Source organism: Talpa occidentalis, unplaced genomic scaffold (assembly GCF_014898055.3).
Source record: "Talpa occidentalis isolate TD23 unplaced genomic scaffold, MPIMG_talOcc4v2.1 talOcc4.3, whole genome shotgun sequence".
Classification (NCBI taxonomy): Eukaryota; Metazoa; Chordata; class Mammalia; order Eulipotyphla; family Talpidae; genus Talpa; species Talpa occidentalis.
Genome location: NW_023603184.1, coordinates 107,175,194 through 107,201,316, shown reverse-complemented (window position 1 = coordinate 107,201,316; position 26,123 = coordinate 107,175,194). Strand labels below are relative to the sequence as shown.

At 37.4% G+C, this 26,123-nt stretch overlaps 1 protein-coding gene across 1 annotated transcript in view; it reads left to right on the top strand.

Annotated features, from left to right (window-relative positions):
* Positions 1 to 26,123, top strand: part of PDE11A (phosphodiesterase 11A) — a 327,412-nt gene that overhangs the window by 61,235 nt on the left and 240,054 nt on the right. The window lies entirely within an intron of this gene.

The following is a 26,123-nucleotide window of genomic DNA, read 5'->3' as shown; positions in this document are numbered from 1 at the left end:
TAAAAAGACTGGGAAATGTAAAGCGAAATATATGCGCTTCTTTGGAATCTACAATTTATTAGGGGAAATATATATATATATATGTGCATAGAGTTACATGATATAAGAATTAAATTGCAATATGAGACAACATAGAGTATCATTTTCTGAATTGTTGTATGTGAGATATATTTAGGTAGTAGACAGGGACAAACATTTTTTATATTAATGGCTATCTTTTATTGTATGTACTTCATGATTACCTTCAATTTATAGAAAATGCTAATTGGTTTTCCATTATGGTCATGATCTAAAATGTCCTATAAAAGTGAATGCATTTAAGCAGAAATGTAGGAGTTGGTTTTAAGGAAATACAGAAGTTGAAAATGTAATAGTTAGCATGTGGCTATATGGGGGAAAATAGTGAAAGATAAGTGAATATGAGATTCAGGAGACTGATGAAAGAAATGCCTTACAGTGATTTTGTAACAAGATGTTATCACTAGCAGTGCCCTGCTGATTAGTCAAGAGGCAGCATTAAAACACGGATCCATTTACATGGGGGAATATCTCAGGCTGGCCTAGAATGGCATCATATTATGGGGTGCTGGACAGCCAAAGATAACTTTCTTTCAATAGTTTAGCTTGGAATTGATCTGTCTTCTCCATCTTGTTACATGTAAAAGCATTGTAATGGTGTGTTATTCGATTTATTATAATGTGCTTCCATTTTTCCTTCTGGACTAGTCAGCTTTTCTGCTTTAGATAACTGTGCATGAATATGGCAGGTCTCAAGTTCCTTTTTACATAATTTGCCTTTGTTCTTTCATGTGATTTTACTTTGAGGTGACTCGGGCATTTTCAACAACCTGGGAGTTCTCTTATGTTTATTCTGAAGTATGTTGAAATACAAATTTAGCTTAAAAAATATGTTTTATGATGAAATATAGTTTGGAAAAAGGTACTAATTTTTAATGAAATCCATTGCTAATTTTGGTATAGAGTTGAAATGTCTTCATTCCAAATGCATTCCAAATGGGATCATGAGTTTCCTGGTAACACAATGATATCAAAATGGAAGTGTTCTCAAACCATTTTCTGTCCTTTATTGTGGGTGAAAAGGAGAGCGTTGGGTTTTAATTTCTACTTCAACTGCAAGCAGTCTGCTTTAATTTATTTTTATATCTGTCCTCCAAACTCTTTGAAACTCTAAAATAAAAATGAAATAGATAACAAAGCCCTGAGTAATGGGTACTTTCCCAAGTGGTCTAGAAACCAAAGCAGTAATGACAAGATTGTTCTCTACCTGATGTGTACATAGATAAGCAAGGCCATCACTCTGGCTGGGGGCAAGGCTTAGCTATTTATAAAAAGAAGAATGTGTTTTAACTTAATTATTCTATAAGTATGCTATAATGACTTATTCTAATCATCAATATCAACCAGTGTTCCTACTACCTCTACATTTAAAGGCATTATAACAGGAGTAAAATTTAGAGAGATAAAATGTATAACCTTCTCACTAATACTTGATAAACTCATGTCTCTCCTCCTATCTACCTGAATCCAACCGTCTACTTGATTTGACTTTTGGAGATTTAATTAACATATCAAGTTCAATATGGCTAGAACCAAAGGTTTGAATCCTCTTTACAACCTATTTTCCCTTATGTCTTTCTTTTTTTCAATAAATAGCCACACTATCCACCCCATTGTTCAACCTCCAAACCTTTTCCCCCTGCTCAAATCTAATCAACCCACAGACAGACTTACTGCTCCAAAGTATATCCCAATCTGTCTCTTCTCTTCATCTTTACTGCTAACATCCTGTCATGACCCAAACCATCATTTCTTACATGGATTTTTTCTTGCAACTGGATCTTCCTGAATCTACTAATGCTTATTTTCCTTGAGGTAGCCAGAGAGATCTTTTAAATCTGAAATGTGTCAGCTCAAGGAAATTTGCTGATTGACAACCCCAGCTTCTCACTCTCTCCAAGTTCTCAGTTCTGGCTTATAGGGCCCTATACAATCTGAGTCATCTTTCTGTGAGACTCTTCTCCAACTGCTTCCCGTCATGTTCAGCACTTTCCAACCACAGGGATTGTCCTGTTCCTAGCATAGAGAAAGCTCAATCCAGTCTTAGGGCTGTTACACATCCCTCTTTTTAGAACTCTTGATTCCCAGATCAATGGCTTGTCACTTAAATGCCCCTTCCATGGGGACATTTTTCCTAAATGAGTCCCTCTACTCTCAAGTCACTTTTTTTTAATAGCAGGAAAATTATCAATTATCACTGTTTATTTTTGTCTATATCTACCTCCCCTATTCTGGATTATTATCTATATGAGAACAGCAACCTCATCTTCATGGGAACAACTCGTTCCCAATAATTAACAAAGTGCCTGGGGTATAATAGGAGCTCAGTAAATTTTGCTCAATTAGACAGTGTATGAACTCAGTATTTTTTTTATTTAATGAATTTAAGGAAAAAAATTTAGCTCTTTCAATTTCTTACATCTGCTCTTACTATTAGATAAATCTCTTTGGTTCTAAAATGAAATTATTTGGAAAGACAGGAAAAAGAATACTTTTTTTTTTTTTCCCTGAATCTAGCTTTAAGAATTGCTCGGTTTAGGAAATTATGTACTTTCATTATGGCTTGATTCTAATGAAGTTCACCAGAGGTTTTAATGTTTCTCTTTTGAGAGCTATACTTGCCACTTACTTTCATGAGCTAGAAACTGAAAAGGGGGGTGAATGATTCCCACTGTGTGCAAGAATAAAATTCCATGATTATCTCTTTAAAATTATACAAAGAAAATTTACATTTTCAAACTTATTTCCTTTACAGATATAAATTTGTTAGTCTGAATGTTCTTTCCACATCCAAGCTAAGATCTACCTAGTCAGCAATTATGTACCCTTGCACTTAAGTCTAAACAGATCTGGTGGAAGGAGTCTCATGTAGGGCTCCTGTTGATCTTTAGCTTTACTTGTCCTGCCCACCTCATTCCTCATTTGTATCTTTTAATACTTTATAAGTTCCAAAATAATAACATGCATTTACTGTTGCTTTATTATTTTTCTTTCATAATCAGCAAAAAAGACTAATCTTTAAGAGAGACTTACTGGAACTAAAATCCCAAAGTAGGCTTCCTATTCCTTTTTGCATGACAGTCCTGAACTTCCTCATAACCCACATGATGGTGCAGCTCAGTGGCACTGTGTTTTTTCTGATTCAGAAAAGCCAGTTTTCAGGTTTGCAACCGGTTAGAAGTTTAATTCTTTTCCAGACAAAACTGGTTTAAAAATCACATTGTACTACATAATGGAATTTCATTTCTTCCTGTGCAACATCACCCAGGGGATGTTTTGTGTTTTGTTGTTGTTTTTAGGATGAAAAAAAAAAATGTTTTCCATTGAATTGGTAATGCTTGGTTCCTTGAAAAGAAAGACTATTGAATTTAACAAGTCCAGCAATTGGAGTTCTGAGGCCTCGGAAAATAACCGATTAAGTTTGCTATCTTCTTTATCATTTTTTTGTCAGGAGAAACAGCATATGTTATATACAATATTGGATTGTCAAGAAAGGTGGAAGTATGTGTACATTGTGTCTGTAGGTACTGGAGAGGCTGGTTGGGTTGATGACTCACTTCCAAGTACCTTGCTCTAAATCAAATGTGCTGAGCAACAGCTTGTTAGAAATGCAGACTCTCAGTCCCAGGCAGACGGACTGAATCAGATCCCCAGGCAACTCTTATGCTCAGAAATTGAGATGCTTTGTCCTTTCGAGATTTCTAGGTACTGCTTGCTTCATTTACTGTTCTTCCTCCTTTTCCTTCTCTCCAGCCCCCAGCCAATAACTCATGGAGGATTCTATGAAGCAGGTTAAGTTGGGGCCTGTGGACTTAGGAGTATAGGTGATGGTTTGTAAACCCACTGTAATTCTACACAAAATTATATGTGTATAGGCAGATTTAGCTTTTATTAAATTCTTAGGAAGCAAAAAAAAAAAAAAAAGAAAAGAAAAGTTAACCTGCCTTAAAAGAGAAAATAGGTCAACTCTTGTAATTAAAAAATTATTTTTCTTACCTGAGAAAAATCTAAAAGACCAACAAATCATTTCTATTGTTTTACTTAAAAGAATCAAACTGACCAGAGAGTTGATCATAGAGAAAAGAAGTTTTTGGAAGCATCTTTGTAGTTCCCCCCACATTGAATTTCACTTCACTGGTCCTGATGCGCGGTTTGGCTATGAGAAAATTACCTGCTCCATTTCCATAGGTCTTTCATGCTTCAGGTTAATTAAAGAAGATAAACATCTCCATAATATGAGTTTTGTGTTTTGATAATTTGATACCCAAATAATTAAATAATCAACAATAAGACAGTGCTCCGGAACACTCAATGCATGTTATAATCAACCTATGCTAGACCAACTGAATCAGAATCTCAGAACTTTCGGGGTAAAGACCCCGAAAGTTACAGACTTACTCGGTTTTGACTTTTGTTTTGTTTTGTTTTGTCTTTCCTTGGGTGATTTTAAAGAGTAGCAGGTTCAAGAACCATTTGACAGAGCAATGTGTTCCACTAATTCCAGAATGTCTTTCTTGTGGAATTGTGTGTTTATATCTAAAGCACTGATTCTATTTCTTCTGTATGATGAAGTTTCTTTTTCTGTTGGAATATCACTATTTATGCACCCCATGCTATATTTATTTATTATGTCAATAGATGCTGATAGGTAAAGAAGTTCAAATCTGGAACTGATTTTAAGAACTATTGAATTTTCAGTTTCTTATCTGTTGCTTTAGTTACCAGTCCATCTCAGAAAACCTTCATGATTATTATATTATGAGTGACTTTACAAATATGATAAATCTGAAAGGGACTTCTCTCCTGGGCTCCTTTTTGAAAGATACTTGATATAGTGTACATGTAATTATAAATAATTTATTTTTCTCCATTTAGTTATAAAATGAATTGTCTGACATTTTGTAAGCCTAAGAACACATAATAATCTATAGGAGTTAAGATTTCAAAGAGAGCACAAAAAAAGCATATTTACAATCCCTAGTAATGTCTTTCATAAAATAAAGTGAAATCCTGTGATAAATTTCCCATTTATGAAGGTTTCCCATGAGACACATTTGCAGACTGATGCAGAATTTTACCTAGTCACATTTTCCCATTTTGTTCTTCAAGCATTTCCAACATTATTAGATTTTGCAGTCAGGCTTCAAAAAATAACCTTAGAGTTTGTGTATTGTCTTTTTCTAAAGGAGATTTCTGGCAATCTGAGCCCTCGTTTTCTCATTCTTTGGGGAATTTCCATGAGACTTAGAGGGGTCTGTGCTTATGTCATGTCCGCTTCTGAAATGGATTCACCAAGGGTTCATTTAATCACTGTTTCCTTCAAAATTATGAGACTGCATGCATAGAACTGTAAGTTAATATGAACATCACTTTGGGGGATGAGAAACAGGGGAGGGAATTATAGAATAACTCAAATCTGATAAAGATATTTTTTGAAGTAGCAGCGGCTTGTACTCCACATTAATGAAAAATTGGCAAAATTGATCATTTTCCTAGTTTTAATACTTCTGTGTTCTCAGCTTGAAAGAGACTATTCAATAGAAGACTATAATGCAATTTTCATGATGGTAACTTTCCTCAACCTCTTTCTGGCTAAGGGATTTCTTAGTTTTCTCCTAGTAGATATGTATAAGCAAAGTGACTTTCTGTTTGCAATGGAAATACATGTATCTTATATGTACACTCGCAATCTTTTTGTAGGATTGCTTAATGTAGAAACCTCAAGAGGAGCCTCTGGGATCAAATCACTCTTCTTTCTGAGGCACTTTGGCATCAGAATTGTTTTTTCCATAGCTGCAAGCTACAGCTTTTTGACAGCTCAGACACTTGTCTGATATTTTTCTCTTTGTCTCTTGCAACAAAAGTCCTACCTCTGAGTTTGTGAATGAGCTACCCATTTTATTTAAGTCATTTTTGATAGACATCACTCTTAATTTAAGCCAAACTAAAATAATGAAAGAGATGCGGCAACAAAATTTAAAAATCTTTCCTCTTTTGGGGAAAACAATGGTTCTTTGAGTTGTGAAGATTTAATAGTCCTTCAGCCTGCAGTGTTTCAGGGTCTGTGCTAGGCGCTCCAGGGAAAGCCTGCCAGGGAGCTGTGTATGAGAGAGAAAATAGAAAGCGAATAACTATTATATATTGTGTGAGTGCAGTGTACTGAATAGGGTGGGACCACGGAGGGAGGACAGAAATCTGACTCAGAAAAGGCGGTTCCCTGGAGGACGGATACCAGGACTAACAGTGTTACCTGTTCAATTGCATGCAACAGAAACAAATTCATGATAACTAACCAAAACAGAAAAAGATACAGATAAATTTACTGGAATGATATGGGTTTCTGACAGAATAAAAAGGAAGGCTTGGAGAGTGAGAGAACCAATGCTTAAGCACCATGCTCAGGAACGACCTAAACGGGAGTTGCTAAGTTAATTCCAAATGTTTTCTGTTCCTGTGTCTCTTCTCTCAGGATCTCCAAGAGAAAGTATAATTGACCCCATTGAGGGCCAAATGCATACTCCTTACCTGGAACAGATCAGGCCACTTTGACACTGAGATCAAGGCTAGGTCTAGTGGGGGGAAATATAATTCCCAAAGGGATGTTAGGGTGCTGCAATTGGAAGAAGATGGAGTAGATGCAGTCAAGTAGGAACCACAGATGTCTGCTCTAGAGCAGGTATTCATCTGCTCTGGGAAAGTAGGAGTCTTTTAGGTAGAAAATGAGAAAATGGCATTCTATTATTACTTTAACTGAGGTAATTTTGTCTTACAGCACTATATATGATTCAGAGGTATAATTTCACACCTTGGCAATAAAATTCTAAATAAGGGACATAGAATAAGCCAAGACGTAGAGTTCTGAAAGAGTCTAGCTTGTCATGTATAATAGAGTGAAGATTAATATGGTGGAAATAAAGTACATGTGAGGAAATGTAGTTAGTAGTAAGAAATAAGTAAAGATTGCCAAGTGATGTGAAAAGATTAGCATTTAGCATTTCTTATTACTAACACAAAGCAAATCTAAACAACAGTGAGATATCACCTCACACACCTGTGAGACTGGCTGTTATCCAGAGACAAGAAACAAGTGTAGGAGAGGAGCCTCCCTGGTGGCACAGGCGGTTGAGTGCCATACTGTGAAGCTGTCCGCAGCCTCTGCAGCACAGGTTCGATCCCGGCCGGCCGGTGAGAATCCCACATGGCACAGCAGACCTCTCCTGTCTAGCCCACTGTGCCCCTCGGCAGTGTATTTTGTCAGTCTGCTTGTTCTGTTCCCCGTTCTGTCTCTGGTGAATTCTTTCACCCTCCTGCGCATCTGACCTGTACCTCAGCTCTTGTATAAATAAATAAATCCTTAAAAAAAAAAGTGTAGGAGAGGATGTGGAGAGAAGCAAACACTGTTGGTGGGATTGTACATTGGTGCCATTATGAAAACAGTATGGCGATTCCTCAAAAAAATTAAAAATACAAATTCCATATATTCTAGTTATCCCACTTCCCCCAAAATGCCAGAACACTAAAGACACATACAAACCAAGGTCAACATCAACTTCTGAATGTGTAAAGGAGACCATGTGTAAATGAACCCTTCAACAAATGGTGAAAGAAAACTGAATATCTACCTACAGAAGAAGGAAGTTGGACCCTTATCTTAAACTGGATATCAAAATTAACTCAAAATGGGTTAAAGATGGGGGCCTACCTGGTGGTGCAAGGGGTTAAGTCTCCAAACTATGAAGCTACCAGCAGCCACTGTAGCACAAGTTCGATCACTGGCCAGGGAGATAACCCACCTGGCACAGCAGACTTCTCCTGTTTTACCCACTGCTCCCCTCAGCAGTGTATTTCAGTAGATCTGCCTGTTCTGCTCCCCACTCTGTTGCTGGTGAATCCTCTCACCCCCTGCACCTCTGGCCTATACCCCAGCTCTTACATGCATAAATAAATAAATCTTAAAAAAAATTGGTTTAAGATGTAAAACATTAAGACCCCGGACTATAAAACTTACAAATGGAACATAGAGGAAAAGCGTTATAGATTGGGATTTGGCAATGATTTCTTGGCTTTACACCAAAACACAGGCAACAAAAGCAAAAATAGACAAATGAGACTACATCAACTTAAACTTATGCATAGCAAAGGAAATAATTAATAGAGCTGAAAAAACAACCTACAGGATGGGGAGTATATTTGTAAATCATGTATCAAATCAGGGGTTACTATCCAGAACAAAGAACTCCTACCTTTCAGCAACAAAAAGCAACCTGATTTTAAAATGACTTGAATCGACATTTTTTTCTGAAAATAAGTAAATAACTGATAAGCAAATGAAAAGACTCTCAGCATCACTAATTCCTTAAAGTAGAATGTGTTACTTTTACCGATATCCCGTGCTTGACTCACCAAAACACTGTGGCAGGAGCAGGAGAAGTGAGGACAGCAGCTGGTCTAATCAGGTCAATTACAGCAACGGGAGAACCCCACTTGGCTGGACCGGTAAGGTGCTCTGTAGTCCAGGTCTCTTGGTAGAGGGAATGAAATGTACTTTAGATGCTTTTTAAATTACCATGGCAGGTGGTGCAATCATCATCTGATTTAGAGTACTCAGTATTTGGGGAAAAATCTGTATCTCTGTACCTGAAATATTCCAGGAAAATTTGCCCTGCTATTAAACATTTGCATTAGGAAAATGAAGGATTTTTTTTGGAGTTTAATGGAAGAATCCTCAGATAAGAACATTAGAAGAAAGCATGGGGTTGGATCTGGTTGGATTAACTTGGCCACTTTCTAGGTAGAAAGTTTAGGGCAAGCTGCTTGATGTCTTCAAAGCATAGCTTCCTTGTCTGTCAAAATGAGTGAGGGTCAGTGTGACAAATAATATTTCTAAAACATGTTGTAGGGAATCTGACTTGGAGCTGGCACTGGACAAGTGCTAGCAGGAAAGGTGAGAAAGCAGCGTTTATCTGGAATTCAGCGTTAGAGTAGTGGAAAAGATTAAGACCTCTAAACTTCTCCGTGACTGGTGCTAATTTTTATTACACACTCCCATTTCCGCATTTTGTCCTCATTGATTCCGTCTGAAATACAATCACTTCAAGCTATCTTTACCTTGATTAATTAAGAAATATATAAACTTGGAAATAAGTCAGTGTTTCCCAAGATGTGGTCCATGACACACCATTCCCTTTTGAATCTGAGGATTCTAAGACACTTGGTGTTTTGGCCAGCACGCACAGGGCAGGTTCTTTATCCTTTCAGGCAGACGGGTAAAGGAGAGTGCTGGAGCCCTCCATGGCTTTTTCAGGCTTTGATGCTCTTTCTCTGCCAATTGTTGTGGGCCAGGCTTGCAGGCTGGCCAGGCAGGCTAGCAGGCGAATCTTTATACTTTTTCTTTGGGCTCTTCGGCGGCCTCTGTAGTCACTGTCCTCTCAAAGCCAGTCCACCTTACCTGTTATAGCCTCAGCCTTCAGGCTCAGGTATGCGCACTTACGCATGCCCGCACCATACTCCAGGTGTCCACCATCAGGCATGCGCTCCCCAAGAGCCTTCTGCATTGAAGGCTGCAGGTGATAGCCACAGAGGCCAGTGGCATAAAAGCCTGACCAGTTCACTTACCCTATGCTTGGATTCTTAGATACTCACCTGCACAAGTTATGAAAAGTACTGCCCTGCCTTCTGTTTTACTCAGTGAGTCCTTAACTTACTTGCCAGCACTCTTATTAACATCAGACCTTGAGGTAATTTGTGGATGACTGTTATGTGGAAAGAGAATTGCTCATATTTTTAAAAATAATTTTTAAATGTTGTACCAGAATGTTTGCTTTCTAAATGAAATTGATAATGGTATTAGCTAGGAGCACAGTAGGCTAATAGAAAGGCAAACTATTATAAATAGGACTTGCATCTTTCATTCAAGCAGCTGCTGAATCTTACCTCCTTTATTAAGTTTTCCTGGAGTAAATAAAATGGCATAAATTACTAGGACCCCATCTGTCCTGATTATCATTTCATTCACTTATTCAAATATGATTTCAATATAATCAGGGCTGCCTTTTGGGCCCAGATGCCTTTCAAGAAAATATCGTCTAGAGGATGTGGAGAGAAAGGAACTCTCCTGCACTGCTGGTGGGAGTGCAAACTGGTCCATCCACTATGGAGAGCTGTGTGGAGATTTCTGGACCTACTAAACATAGAGCTTCCATATGATCCAGCAATTCCACTCCTAGGTATTTACCCAAAGGACACAGAAACATTAATTCCAAAGAGCACCTGCACCCCTATGTTTATAGCAGCACTATTTACAATAGCTAAGCTTTGGAAACAACCCAAATGCCCAAAAATAGATGACTGGATCAAGAAGATGTGGTACATATACACCATGGAATATTACTCAGCATTCAAAAAAGATAAACACATGCAATTTGCAGCAACATGGATGGAGCTGGAAGGGATCATGCTCAGCGAAATAAGCCAGAAAGAAAAAGAAAAATACTGGATGGTCTCACTCATAACAGGAATCTAGAAAACCTAAATATGGACCAGGAAAAAGAATAACTATAAGAAAGAAAAAAAAATCAAAATCAACAAACAACTATGAACCAGAGACACTCTTTGTTGGCGGGGGAGGGAGTGATTGGGGTCAAAATCGGGGTTGCAATTGTATGGGGAATATAAAAATAAAAAAAAAAAAAGAAAATATCGCCTAACTGCAAATAGATTTCAGTTAATTCAGATATTTATTCAGTCTCTGAAGAAAACACTAAACTGGAGAGTATATTCTTAATACATGGGAAAAATCCTTAAAAGTAAGCTTTATTTTTTATTATAGTCACCTATAATAATGTCTGGGCAGGTGACTTTTTTATTATGAAAAGCTGCAAACTTAACTAGAATGGACAAAATGGTATAATAAACCCACCACCTAGTTTCACAACCATGTCCTCTTGGCCAGTCTGCTTCATTCCAATGATTTGTAGCTATGTTGGACAGAAGTTGTGGATAGCTGGGGGCCTGCTACTTTCAGTTGGCATCTAAAGTGAGGAGGGACTAGTCTGGTGAGACTGAGCCCTTAACCTGTGGGATTTGATACTGTCTTCAGCTGGAACGTGTTAGAGTTGAGATAAATTGTTGGCCTCCCAGCAGGTTTTGTGGAGAATTACTGGGTGTAGGGAGGTGACTGGAAGTATCAGAAATGAAGTCTTCTATGTGATAGTAAAGGAAAAAACAGAAGAGAAGAACTCTAAGTTTTTCCAATAAACCTTCTCTAAAAGAGCGATACTTATTTTTAAAAAAACCTGTTACCACTATCACACTAAAAAATTAACAATTAATTACCTCATAAAAATTATTTTACCAGCTCATTGATTTGTTCCGAATAAGGTTCACATATTGTGATTGGCTAATACAGCTTGAAATATTTTTAAAGTATAGCTCTGTCTCCATCTCTTTTATTTCCTCACAGTTTGTTTGCTGAAGAGATGGCTGTGTTGACCAGCTGGTCCTGGTTTATCCATGACTCTGTGTCCTGAAAAGTCCTTCAATCCACAGATGTTTGTCATTCTATAAAGTTTCCCACAGTATGGATTTTGCTGATTGCATCCCCATGGCAAATATGTGCCTTTGCCTTCTCTGTTTCTGTAAATTGATAATCTAATATCTTGGTTTCATTCAGGTTAAATTTTATTTACTTTTTTGGCAGGATTGTTTATTGGTTGTAATATTCTATTCTTCCATTCAGGAGGCACATGATATCTGAGTTTCTCTCTCTCCACTCTCCACTTCCATACCAAACAGAAACGTTTATTTAATTCCATGTTAACTGTTGTTAATAAACAGTGTCGACGATTGGCAAAACATCTTAAAAATCCTTCCCAATTCTTATCTCTTCCTCTGTGATAGATGTTCCTTGTTGCATACTGTATTAGTCAGCTCAGGTTGCCATAAAAAAAACCACACACAGTGGTTTGAACAGCAGAAATATATTTTACGGCTGTGGAGGCAGGAAGCCCTAGGCCATGATGCTGGCATGTAAATTGGCATCTTCCTGTGGCCTTCCCTCTTATGTGTGTGTCCTGAGCTCCTCTCCTTAGTCATATACCCACCATATGACTTCATTTCATGTTCATTACATCTTTAAAGGCTGAAATATGTTGACGTTCTCAGATTACGTTCTGAGACTTAGGGCTTCAACATACAACAAAATCCAATTTAGCTCATATCACACACCAGACACTCCTTTTTCCTCCTTCCACCTTACTACCACAGATCTGGAAGAAGGTCTCATCCTGAGCCCCAGGAGGGTGAATTGTGGTTGATGAAGCCATAGGGTGGTCCTATTTTCCTTGCCAAGGAATAGTTTCAGTGAAGTTACAAAATGCAATGAAATATTTTGAGAGAATCTTCTGAAAAGAGTTTCCTTATTGTGTCTTGGGAAAAAACAAAGCTGCTTCTTTTGAAACATGAAGGATGAAAGCTGAGTCAGGGATTGATATAACACTTGAATTGGCATGGGTGGAAGAATAGGAGGGTAGAGGTGCTAGAAGGGACTGTGGAGCCTGAATTAACCAACCCTGCCCCTTTGCCTTGGAATTCCAATGTGTGGTGATGTCTTTCCCCTTTAAAAAATACGCACTTTCAGCTTGGGTTTCTGTTATGGGACTGCTTTCAGAGACGTCGTAAGGAGCAAATCCCCTAAACTCCCACATAGTCAGCAGATCCAAATTTAGCTCATGTTACTCTTCACTCTCCCCTTCCACACCTCTCCACACTCCATGGGTCCTTCCTTTTTATTCTAATAGTCTTCCCCCCTCTTTTCCACTCTAAATCTCCCACCCTCTCTAGTAAGCCCTCTCTCCTGTTTACACCTATACTTGCAAGCTAAAGAGAGTTTGCGTATACTAACAATTAGTGATGTTTGCCTGTCTTTATATGATGAGTACTTTTCTCTCATTCACTACACCTAGTGTTTTTGCCAGTGACCGTTAGGTGGTTGGGGCTCTTTAGAAAATTAAGCCCATAGCCCCCTCTCTATTTCTTGGAGCTGCCTTTGTATTGGATGAGCGGTGAGTCGGCTTTCTGTCTGAGGAATATAGGCTCTTCTCTTCACCTTGGAGGCAAAACAAAGTTAAAATATTCTTTTTGTTCATATCATTGCAACTTTGGGAAAAGAAAAGATAGAAAGCAATTTTAGATCAACTTCATAGAATAGATTCCACAAGAAAAGAGCCACAACTTAATGCCAATAATTCTTGCACTCTGTTATTAAATTTTTATCTTTAATTGCTTCTCTGTTTATCAAATCTTACTTTTCATGTCTCCCTCAGAGTTGGCTTAAATAACTAAGGGTATTAGAGATAGAGTGGCCATAAAATTCATTATCCAAATCAGGTCACTTCGCTAAGTAAAAGGAGCTGCGTCAACAGGTATAAGCCACGTCTCTTCCAGCAAGGGGTGATCTGTACATGCCTACATGGTGCTGCCAAAGCATCCACAACTTTCTCTTATAGAAATGTGTCAAGAGATACCTCTCATTTTTTTAGGGACTTAGTAATTAGCCCTAATGGTCCCACTAGCAGCCCAAACTTTCAAAAAGTTATAGCTCCCCAGAATATCAGAGGGGGTCTTCAAAATACAAAATAATTTAATAAATGTATTCTTTCATTTTTTTAAAGCCCTGAGAATAACAAAAAACATTTCCAATCCAAGAGACTTCAAATATTCACTTATCCATGGCAGAGCATCTGTGATGGGACAACATCAGGAATTTGTCCTTCTCAACATGTTTTCACATTTGGGGAGATCTGTGAGCAGTGGAGAAATGATACAGCAGTGAGTTACAAGATGCTCTGTTTAAAGTGCACCAAGAGCAGAGATGGCTCTCTCTCCATGATTTCAAACTATGGAATTAGAATGACAGTTATTTTCTAGAAATGGAATGAAAAATAGAACCGAGTATCACTAGTAGAATGTGAAATGACAGACTGTGGCTCTGACATTGTCACACAAGTGCTGACATACAACTAAGCTCAAAATAGACCAGGCACAGAATACATGAACAGTGTATTCTAGGAGAACAAGGGAAAAAATAGAAAATTCTCTATCATGGCTTGAGACTCACTAATATTTTCAAACTTTAATCTGCCTAGTAAGACATACTCTTGCCTTTTTTCTCCCTGTGAGTTCTGCACACTCCTTAAGTGACACCCCACCTATCTTTTTTTATGTTCCTTTTGACAGCAGGCTAAGATAACTACATAGATATCTACAGAAGAAACTGAATTGCCCCAAGGAGTGTGAGGGGAAAGTAAAGCAAAATTATATAATGGTGAGACAGAGTATCCTAAAGCATGGTTTTAGGTTCCAGACAATGGAGGAACAGGTTGATAGCTGATTAGGTCTTTCTGATAGATGACTGTGATAAGGAGGTGGCACTGAGATCCTTATCACTCCCTTTGGCTGAAGTTAATTATCTTACTCTATGTCACATTCTGGTTGAGGCCAGAAAACAAAGCCAGGTCTTCTAGTTCTGAGTCATACATCTGCTTCTCAAGGATCCTGGGACATGGCCTCAGGCCAATAGGCAAGAGGCAGGAGCACCACCTTGAGTGGGAGTGGAGGAGTAGTTAATCCATGTGGTCTGTGGGTATTGCCTTTGATTTGTCGTGTGTTGCCTCTGAACATGTGCAGCCCTGGACTTGCTGTGGGCTAAGACACCAGTTTGAGGCCACCAGGTGTCATACCAAAAGCAAAAGCACTACCTTAAAAGTTTCATACCTACATCAACACTTAAAATGATGTGCCACGGCAAGACTCACTACAACTGAATTGTTCTATTATAATTTTCAGACCTATGCAAATTTATTGTTATTTTAGCCCAGTGATTCCCAGTGCAGAGACTCCTGGGCCCTACCAGTCTGAAAAGACACTAGTGGTGGAAACAGTTGGGACATTAATAAGTGGTTGGTAAGAGATGAGATCCACAAATAGTTTAATTGATTCGAAAGGACTAACAGATGATATGTAGATTCAGAACGAGTCTATGGAGATTAAGTAAAATAAGATTCTTCATGTCTTTAGGTGAGAGTGTTATCGACATTCTTTTTTTTTTTTTTTTTGTGGGACCCTTGCCGGCGGCCGGGGAATGAACCAGCGCCGCAGAGGCTACGGGCAGCCTCGCAGCCCAGCGCTCAACCGTTGCGCCACCAGGGGAGGCCCGTGTTATCAACATTCTTATCAGAAACCCAGAGTGCCACTTATATATGTCTTTCATGAATTAAAACAAAGAAGAGCAAATTATAATAGAATATTTAGAGAAAGTTGAAGATTTTAAAAGATGATACTCTGAAGGGGAAAAAATAACTAAAGATGTTCTCGATAGTGAAAAATATGGGAATGACCGAAAATTTGAAGGAGAGGTGAGCCTGGCTAACAAACTGCAGTGCAGGACTCTCTTTAATGAGAAAGTTCAGGAGCTTTTGCTGCTTTGGTTCAGATGTCAGTTAAGACTCCGGGCTCTCCATAGTCCTTTGTAGATCCTGACAAGGAAGGTCTCAGTCAGTTCATGAATCCTCTTTGGGATGCAGGTCGTGCTGGTCAGAACGACCAGTGTCTGTGTTTTATTCAGAACTCCCAAAAGAATTCTGGGCCATGGTCAGTTAGTGTGCATGTATGAATGTGAATACTCTGAATCTTGGGGTGAGATTGTCTACTCTTTCTCCTTTTCTGTGCTCCTTATTTCCAGAGAGTGGAATCTTGATAGTTCTTTAGTATTCTACTTTTTACTCTGAGTACTGCTTCTACATTTGATCTGGACATCCCTCCAGGTAGATACTGGGGCTCTTCTAGGAATTTACTTATTTATTAATTTGCTTGTTCATTTAGTCACTCCTGACCTGGTTTGAGTTGTTCACTACTCACTCACACAGATACTGGCTATGGTGATTGCTTACCTGTAAGGTAGACATTGTGCAGCTGCTAATTCAATTTGTCCCTGCTTTATAAGCATGCATGGGCTGTCTACTGCATACACTGAAGAACTTTAAGAAGTAAATTTATCACTAATGTATCTTCTCAAATTTATCTGGAAAATTAACTTTAGAAATACTAGTCATTTTATGAGGAGCAGCACAAATATATAATGATATTGTGAGATAGCTGTTGAATTGCACATAATTAATTGATCAATTTTAACCTCAAAGAATAAGCTTCAAACTGCGCAAAGAGAAATTTAAAGTATTACTGCCAAATCACACACATATACTGACAAAGTGAGCAGCCCACACTTATTCTGTCAAACTTGTAAATGGTGATTCATTTCTGTTCCCTGTCAGAAGTGTATTTTGTTTATGATAATCGTATTTATCCTGGAACTTGGTTTATTAAGTAAATAACTTGTACAAACTTGTACATTATTGCTCAAATAGCAGCTACTTATTTACAAATCTTAATGTCTTTCGATTCCTGCATAGAAGCAGGCTGGAGCAAAAGCCACGCTGTGAACTGTGATTTCTGCACTGGGAGTTTGATGTGAGGTTGGGTGTGTGTAAAGGGAGAAGCTTTATAAATTCTAAACAGATTTATTCAACTACAAAACTAAGTCTCCCTCCCCATACGCCCGCATTCACCCACACACAATCTCCTGAAGTAGTTTAACTGAGAGCAAGTGTAAAAGTAACCTAAGAAAAAGTCAAGCATATAAATGTTAAGATACAGAGAAAGCAAACCATAGGCACCACCCCATGGGAGTTATGAACTAAAATCAGTCTCGTCCTTACAAAGATGAAGCTTCAAGTTCATCCCAGCAGGCTTTAAAATACTGCCACCCTCTTTAAAACTCAGTCTTAAGCTCAGGTTATTTAAAATATAGTTGTTTTCATTTCTCAAGGTTGATGCAGTTACTAAAGATTCATTTAATTGTGATCTTATAAATTCTTTTTTAAGGATTTTTTTAATTTATGCATACAAAAACTGGAGTACAGGCCACAGATGTGGGGTGGGGGGTGAGAGGATTCATCAGAGAGTGGGGAACAGAAAAGGCAGACTGACTGAAATATACTGCTGAGGGGAGCAGCGGGCAAGTCAGGAGAGGTCTGCTGCACCCTGTGGGTAGCTCCCTGGCTGGCCAGGGGATTGAACTCTCGAACTTGTGCTGTAAAGGTTGCAGATAGCTTCATAGTGCTGTGCTTAACCCCTTGTGCCACCAGAGAGGCCCTGATCTTATAAATTCTTGAGCTGATAGTTCTGTCTAACTTCCATAGTCAGTGTATAAGCATTAGAACAGTCATGGCATCAACTTGCTGGCAGAGAAGGTCTGCGGGAGATCTTCATAGGGGAAGTTTTTGCCCTTGAAGACCAAAAAAACCAACATTATTTTTTCTAGCTCAGGCAGAACTCTGTTTGGTAGTCAGTACTTCCATAGTGTCAACATGCACCACACTTTGATTTAATCATGGTCGCAGATGCTGTAATATATAGAAGTGAGTCCAAAATACAATTTAGGTTCATACATAATCATATTATAGTTGGTTTTAGTAAGTGAAGACAAGAATTTAAAACAATGTCCCATATTCTGAACTTTGTAAGAAAAGAAAAAGGAAAGGAGATGGGAAAAAATTGCAGATTTTTCTTTAAACAAGCATGAGTTGTGTCCCCCTTGTGGTCACTTGTCAAATAATGCACTATACTTTAGGGTAAAGCAGGTCTACGTTTCTGGTCCTGGTTAAGGAATGTATTTATGACATTTTCTCTATACACTTAGATATGATTTTGCAAACTGTGTTGTTTGTTGATTCAGCCTTTTACTTATTTCACATATGCTGCTTAAGCAGCTACTCAGTGCTAAGTATTATGCTGGGTGTTCAGAAACACCAGCCCGATGCTCTTAAGACCCCAGAAATATTTTTAGGGATGGGTTTCAAATTTCATAAAGAATTTTAATTAAGTGAGTTAACACTAAAAATCTGTCTAAGAAAAGGAAGGTTAATGATAACCTTCCCCAAGAGTATTTTAAAATAGTGTGTACACCTATTATTTGGGACAATCAGCATGGTAGGCCTTGATTTTTGCCTTGAGAATTATCCTATCTTCTATTCTTAGTTTCTTTGCACCCCAAACTCGATGATGTGCATGTGGCTCAGTTCAGGCCTATTGGAGGAATGGTTTTCTTTGGCTCCAGGGATTGGTTATGTGATGACCATGTAACCTGATTTGAGCCAATGAGAGTCAGGCCTATCATTTTTGTACAAATAGGGGAGGTAAAAAGCCCCCTCACTACATCTTGTTATTCACTTTGAATAACAGTCTTTAGTTACTGTGGTACTTGAGGATAAATCCACACACAGGGGAACTGACATAGAAGGACCAGCATTTTCTTGATCTCACCCAATCTCTTCTTTGGCACTTGGTGGAGCTAGTTCTACCCATGTATTTGACAAGTTAATTTCTCTTTTCTACTTAACCACGTCCAGTTGGGATCTTGCTCACTTGTAGCAGAAAGAATTTTGAAATATGCTGTAGAAACGTATATTGAGATCTTACCTTGTGCAGAAGAACAAGGACACATAGATGAGTCAGCCTTTGTCTCTGGCCTCAAGCAATTCACCATCGAAGATAACAGATATTGACAAAAGTGAATTACAGTATAAAAAAGCTATATTAGAGGTATGTACAAAGAGCTATAAAAGCATGATGAAGTACCATTTATTTGTTTGGCAGAGTGAAGAGAGTAGCAGAGAGAAAATGGGCAAAGGAAAGGCCCAGGAAGTTTTCATCAAAATGATATTTGAAGTGGGCCTTTGTAAAATAAGTAGAGTTTGGCTGACATATGAGCAAAGTAGGCAAGAACATTCTAGAATGAGAGAAGAATAATGAACAAAATAGAGGATATAAAACTTTATTATGCATAGGAGTGAATAACCTGCTGTGGCTAGCATATGAGGGCTGGAGAGGACAAGAGTGGGAGGATGAGTCTAGAAAGTATCTTGGGTCAGATTGTAAAGGGCTTTGAATGCCAGGTTCTTTGGGCAACAGGAAGAGCCATGAGGGTAGTTTGGTGGGGTTGAGGTCAAGGAGTGGGAAGTGATGATCAGGGAAGCAGACAATTTTGAGAGGTAACTACCACAAAATCAATAGGACTTGGTGATGCATTAGGTATGAAGCATGGCTCCTCGGCTTTTGGATTCAGCCCTTGTTTCAAAGTTGGTGAATGCTCTAACATACCACATTCCTGTTGAAAGAGAAATAAGTTGTCCATTGTCAGTTGTGAAAGCTATTTTAGTTGAAGTAGTTGAAATGCTTTTGAAACATCTGAGTGAAAATATTGAACAAGCTGTTGTATCTAGTTTCCAAAGGAGAACTCTGTTAGAAATACAAATTTAGGGATCATAGGCATGTAGAGAGAATTTAACTCAGTATTGTGGATAAGACTTCCTAGGATAAGAAGAGAGTAAGATAGAAATTCCCAGGTTAAGCCTTAGGGAACGCTAAACAAGTAATTATCAGATGGGGGAATCACAGACATTTTTGGGATTTATTAACAGAGAGGTCAAGTTGGGGATGCATTTAGTTTGAGTTAGGAAGCTATATTTATGTGGTTTCATTCTCTTTTATGTAGAATTAAGTTATTGCTTATATGGTAAGAGTGGCTTCTCTTTCACCCACTATCCTGACTAATTCAGCATCCTGACACAAAGATTCAAGGTCACACTCCAGTATGAATGTGTTCTACTTCTGTAGCCCAGGAAGTATGTACAGTGGAAGTAAAAGAAGGTGAGTATATATGAAGCCAGAATCTAGTCTATGGGAACTTCTTCCATTGATCAGATGTATAAAAATTGGCTTCATAGATGTTTAGATGCACAGAGCACAAGCTCTCTCCTGTCAGTAGCAGACTTGATAATACCACATATACAGTGATACACACACCATGCTTTCTTTCCTTTACTATTGTTAGGTGGGAATTATGCAAGGTATAAATTATCAGAATTCCTGCATTTGCATGGCAGACCTATATTAGTACTGCAAAAGGAATACATCGTGGATGAGGTTTTAAATAATATATATTATAACCATCAATAATATAAATTTTGATAGAACATGCTAGAGAAGACTGAATTACCTTTCTGTATGTTCATAGAGAAGTAGTAGTCAAACTATTATCTGCAAAGGTAATCAGAAAGCATGCTGTCAAAAATTGAGAAATATCAGTATAAATATTGTTACTTTTCTGGATGTTATGATTTTTGTGATAGTTGTCAACTATCAAAAATTTGTAATCTATTATAATTTCTTTTATTATTTTGAAAAACTATTTTTGTAATTAATTTTGTTTTCTTAATTATTTTTCTTAAAGGAATCCCTTCCCAAATGTATAAATTTCAAACTTTACAAATGTAAATTCACTCTTGGTAAAACATGAGCACAATTGAATAAACCTGGCTGATTGTTTTCTTAAGATAAATGTTTAAGAATGATAAAGATGAAGGGCTGTACTTTTTAATGGTATATAATACATTTTACAAAACTACTCCTTTTAAATTTATTTTATATATTTTTTACATCATTTTTCATTTTTGCGCAATCTATGCATTTTCATCTTGGTTATAGTCCCTGTACAATTACCCTTCCCCTTTTTTGATCCTATTCCCTTCTCCCCTCCCTGTAGTGTGTCTCTGGTTTATAGTTGCTTGTTGATTTTGATTTTTACTTTATTATAATTTGTCTTTTTCCTGGTCCCTTATTTAGGTTTTCTAGATTCCTGCTGTGAGTGAGACCATCTGGTGTTTTTCTTTTTGGCTTATTTTGCTGAGCATGATCCCTTCCAGCTCCGTCTATGTTGCTGCAAATTGCATGAGTTTATCTTTTTGATTGCTGAGTAATAGTCCATTGTGTGTAAGTACCACATCTTTTTGATCCAGTCATCTATTTTGGGGAATTTGGGTTGTTTCCATAGCTTACTTATTGTAAATAGTGCTGCTATAAACATAGGGGTGCAGGTGCTCTTTGGAATTGATGTGTCTGTGTCCTTTGGGTAAATACCTAGGAGTGGAATTGCTGGATCATATGGAACCTCCATCTTTAGCAGGCTGAGGAATCTCCACACAGCTCTCCATGGTGGTTGGACCGGTTTGCACTCCCACCAGCAGTGCAGGAGAGTTCCTTTTTTTCCACATCTTCACCAACATTTGTTGTTGCTAGTTTTTTTAATATGTGCCATTCTCACTGGTGTAAGATGGTATCTCATTGCAGTTTTGATTTGCATTTCCCTGATTACAAGTGATGTTGGATATTTTTTCATATGCCTGTTGGCCATTTGCATTTCCTCCTTGGAGAAGTTTCTTTTTAGCTCTTCTGCCCATTTTTTGACTGGATTATTTTCTTTGTTTTTGTTGAGTCTCATCAGCTCTTTGCAGATTTTTGTGATCAGTCCTTTATCATTAGTGTTGTGTGCAAAAATTTTCTCCTAATCGGTGTGGTGTCTCTTTGTTTTGGTTACTGTCTCTTATGCTGTACAGAAGCTCTTTAATTTGATGTAGTCCCAGCTGTTTATCTTTGCCTTCACTATCACTGCTTTGGGTGAAAAAAAAAAAAAAAAAAAAAAAAAAAAAAAAAAGATGTTACTGAGGTGTATGTCATGTAGTGTTTTGCCTATATTTCCTTCTATATTTTTCATGGATTCAGGTCTTATGTCTAGTTCTTTAATTCATTTTGAGATTGTTTTCGTGCATGATGTGAGGTAGTAGTCAAGTTTCATTCTTTTGCACGTAGTGACCTGGTTTTCCCAGCACCATTTATTGAACAAATTTTCTTTGCTCCATTGCATATTCTTTGCCCCTTTGTCAAAGATTAGTTGACCATAAATCTGTGCGTTTATTTCTGGATTTTCTATTTGGTTTCATTGGTCCGTGTGTCCGTTCTTGTTCCAGTACCATGCAGTTTTGATTATTATGGCTTTGTAGTATAGTTTGAAGTCTGGGAGTGTGATGCCTCCATTCCCTTCTTCTTTTTTTTTTTTTCAGGAGATCCTTGGATATTCAGGGTTTTTGGTGGCTCCATATGAATTTCATCAATATTTGTTCTATTTCTTTGAAGAATGTCATTAAAATTTTTATTGGAATAGCATTGAATCTGTAAATTGCTTATCAGTTAATCTCCTTGAAGAGATACCTGTTTCCCCACATTACTATTGTTTAAGTATTAATTTTATTCATGTTATTTGTCAATATAGTAGGAGAAATATGATAACTCATTGTCATTTTAATTTATATTTCCTTGATAATTATACTGAACATTTTTCATGTTATTAAAGTTATATGTATTTCATTTTTGGTGAATGACTGTTCATATCTTTAATCAATTTTTTAGCAGCTTAGAACAGAACACATTTATTTTCTTATCGTTTCTATGAGTTGGGAGTAGAGGTTTGATTTCCGGGACTTTCAATGCTACCAGGAAGGTGTTTGTTAGGGCTCTAGATTCAATGCAAAACTTAGGAAGGACCTGCTTTCAAGTTCATGTGGTTGCTGGCAGTTTTCAGTTTCTTACAGGCTGTTAAGAGTAAAAGCCTTAGTTTCTTGTTAACTGCTGACCAAAGACCCTCTTCTGATGCTTATTACATGGCCATTGACGTAGGTCAGCTCACAAAATGGCAGCTAATTCTGCAATGCCTGCAAGAGAGACAGAGTATCCTCTGTAAAATGATCCCCTGCATTAATCATATGCAACCTGTCACCTTTGTAGTATTCTGTCAGGTAAGAGCAAGCTAAGGGTACCACCCCTACTCAGTGGAAGGGGATCACACAAAGGCATACACCCTGGGAGATGAGTATCAGGTAGACCACTTATGTCTGTCTGCCTCCTCCTACTGTTCAAGGCCTTGCTTAACCTTTTCTGCCAAGCCTCATTTGGCTTCTGGGCTCCTGAACTTCTGAACATTTTTAAGAGGTATATTTTTCTGATTTTAGTTAGAGAGAATTCTTTCCCTATTTAGAATACTCATGACTACCAAAAACATTGCAAATCATGTCTCCCAGTTTGTTTTGCGTTTTAATGTTGTTTTATATCTTGAGACATAGATGTTTTTAATTTCATAGGTATCCAAAGGCTCTCTCACAATTTCCATATTTAGTGTTATGGCTGGAAAGCAATTTTATAATTAAGAGCTATCTAAATATTTACTACATTCCCCCTGGGAGTTTTACAGTTTATTTTTTTTAATCCTCTCATTAACCTTTCTGGGATTTTTAAAAAAGGTTTTCTAATTTTTAAGGTTTCCCTCTACCTGCAAATGGTGAACTATGTATCCCAATACAATTTGTTCCTAAACCAACCACCCTTTTCTGAAGATTTGAAATGTCACCTATTTTTTTTTTTTAATGACTATTACCATGTTGTATAGACTAATTCTGGACCTGTGGTCCATTATGTTGTGTCATTACTACATTTCCATATAACTTTACTTTGATCATCATAGACTATTTCTCTTGTCTCTTTTAATGTTGGTTGTTGTATGCGTCTCATTTCACTTGAATTTTAGGATTACTTTTTAAAGTTCCACATGTATCATTTCAGTTTTTACTAGATTAAACTTTATAGATTATTTTGGAGGGATACTTGATCCCTTCTGAATATTGATTCCTTTCATTTAAAAGTATGGGCTGTTTCATACTTTAACATCCTTTGTATAAGAGTTAAGTTATAGATTATTAATAGTGTCATAACCAATAGATATTGGATTTATGAATCCAGTGACTCTTTAAAATATTGAGGTGATGATATTTTTTTCCTTTACAAGTTAATATAAAGGTCTGTAATAATCAATTTTGCAACATTGAACAATCAGTTCATCCTGAATAGAAATTGTTGGCCATGCTTTGTTATTTTTTCGTATTTGCATAAATTTAATTTCCTAATATATGTATATCCACTTAATCTCACAATATTTTTTTTTTTTTTTTTTTAAATAGAGGCATGCTTTATTTATTTATTTTACTTGTTTGTTTGTTTGTTTATACATGCACTGGGTACAGTCAGAAGCGCGGGAGGGTGAGAGAATTCACCAGAGCCAGAGCGGGGTGCAGAGCAGGCAGAAGGACCGAAGTACACTGCTGAGGGGAGCAGCGGGCGGCAGGAGAGGTCTGCGCGCCATGTGGGACCCTCCTCCGGTGGCCGGGGAGCAGCCGGGGATCGAACCGGCGCCGCAGAGGTCACGGGCAGCTTCGCAACCCAGCGCTCAACCGCTGCGCCACCGGGGAGGCCCATAATCTCACAATATTTTTATTTAGGATCTTGTTCATCTATTTTCATGAGGGACTTATTTTCTAACTTTAATTTTTGTGCCATTTTTATTAGGATGTGGTATCAGGAATATTGGGTCTTTAAAAATGTTTGAGAATTTTCTATCAACCTCTGGATTCTGAAATAGTTTGAATAGCACAGAAGTTACTTTGCTCTTGAAGATTTGAAAGAATTTGCCTATGAAACTGTCCAGACCTAGCACTTTTCTGAAAATGATTCTATTACGATGTTATTGTTTTTTTGTGGTGATTGTTTTACTCAGATTTTCTCATTCATCTTGATTCAGTTTTGTTAATTTATATTTTCTTTAAAACTCATATTTCCATCAGATTTTCAAATATATCAGCTTAGAATTGTATAATGAATTCTATTATAATTCTTTTAATTTTTTTCCTGTGATTATACCTTACCCCTTTGAATATGTTTGTGGGCATTCCCTCTGATTAAACTTGCTAGTTTCTTATTGCTCTTCTCTACAAAAACCATTTCTGAAATTATTTATGAATTTTACTGGCTGTCTTCCCATTTATTATTTTCTGCTTTTATTTTCATTAATTCCTCTACTTTCTTCAGTTTTATGTTTTTGTTCATTTTGCTTACTCTATTTGTAATTTTACCCTTGCAATAAATATTTGAAAGATTAAAAAAAAACACAGCAGTTTAAGGAAGGAATAAGACTATACTGTTGACAGTCTGAATCTGGGTGAAAAGCAGAAAGTGGATGGAGAAGTACACATTTTGACTTTAAAGAAATTTCATAGCTTGTTAGACTGTTCTAAGATACAGAGTGAGGAACCTTGCTGAATTAGTGATGAATCATATTGAAAGCTACTCCTTGCCTCTTTGGATTAATACCCCACTCTGGTAATAAATGACTAGCCCTTCACAAAGCTCTGCTTATTATTAGGCCAAACATTAAGCTCTCTCTGCCCTCCAGGTTGTCCAGTAAGAACATTCTGGAATTACCAATTCTATGTTTTCGTTGCATAGAAATAACTTTTAAATTTGAACAAGGTTTTTACATTTACTCATTTTGGTATCGTATTACATTAATTAAATATTAATGCTCTAAGCATATTTTTCACAGCCTTCCCTGTTTCTTCTCTACTGGAGAATATTACTAGAAATTAAAAAATAGTATGCTTTATTATCCATGTTATTGGTGTTGCATTTTGATGATGAATTATTTTTGGAAAATGAAAAAAAGATATATAAGTACAAGAAGCCCCTCTGGGTATTGTGTGCTTTTCTGAATAGCAATTTTATATTCCCTGACTATTTTCCCTGCAATTATTACATATCTTCCACAAGTATCTATAAAAAACCAAGCTATGGTCTTAAATATTGTAGATGTTTTCTGATAAGCTTCTAATGAGACATTTAAAAATAGTGTATGTGTGGTATAAAAATGCTCACACAAAAGTAGTTTGAAGAAACCTAGATTTTAATATGTATAAGGCTTTCATATTATTTCTTACATTCTTTATGTCAACAGGTCACATTGGGACGGAGTGTCCACGTGTTTACATTTATGACATTTGGAGTTAGTGAGATGCAAGCACATTGCAAGGATGAGGTCATGACTGCTATTCCAATAATGTAGAGATGGTGTGGGGATGGCAGAGCTGGCACAGGGATGGCTGGCGCAGGGATGGTTTGGAGGTTTCAGGGCTGCTGAATCTCTGTGCCTTGCTCATACTATACATGGACAATAATCAAAGATAGTGCCAAGAGTTTGGAACTGGGTGATTTGA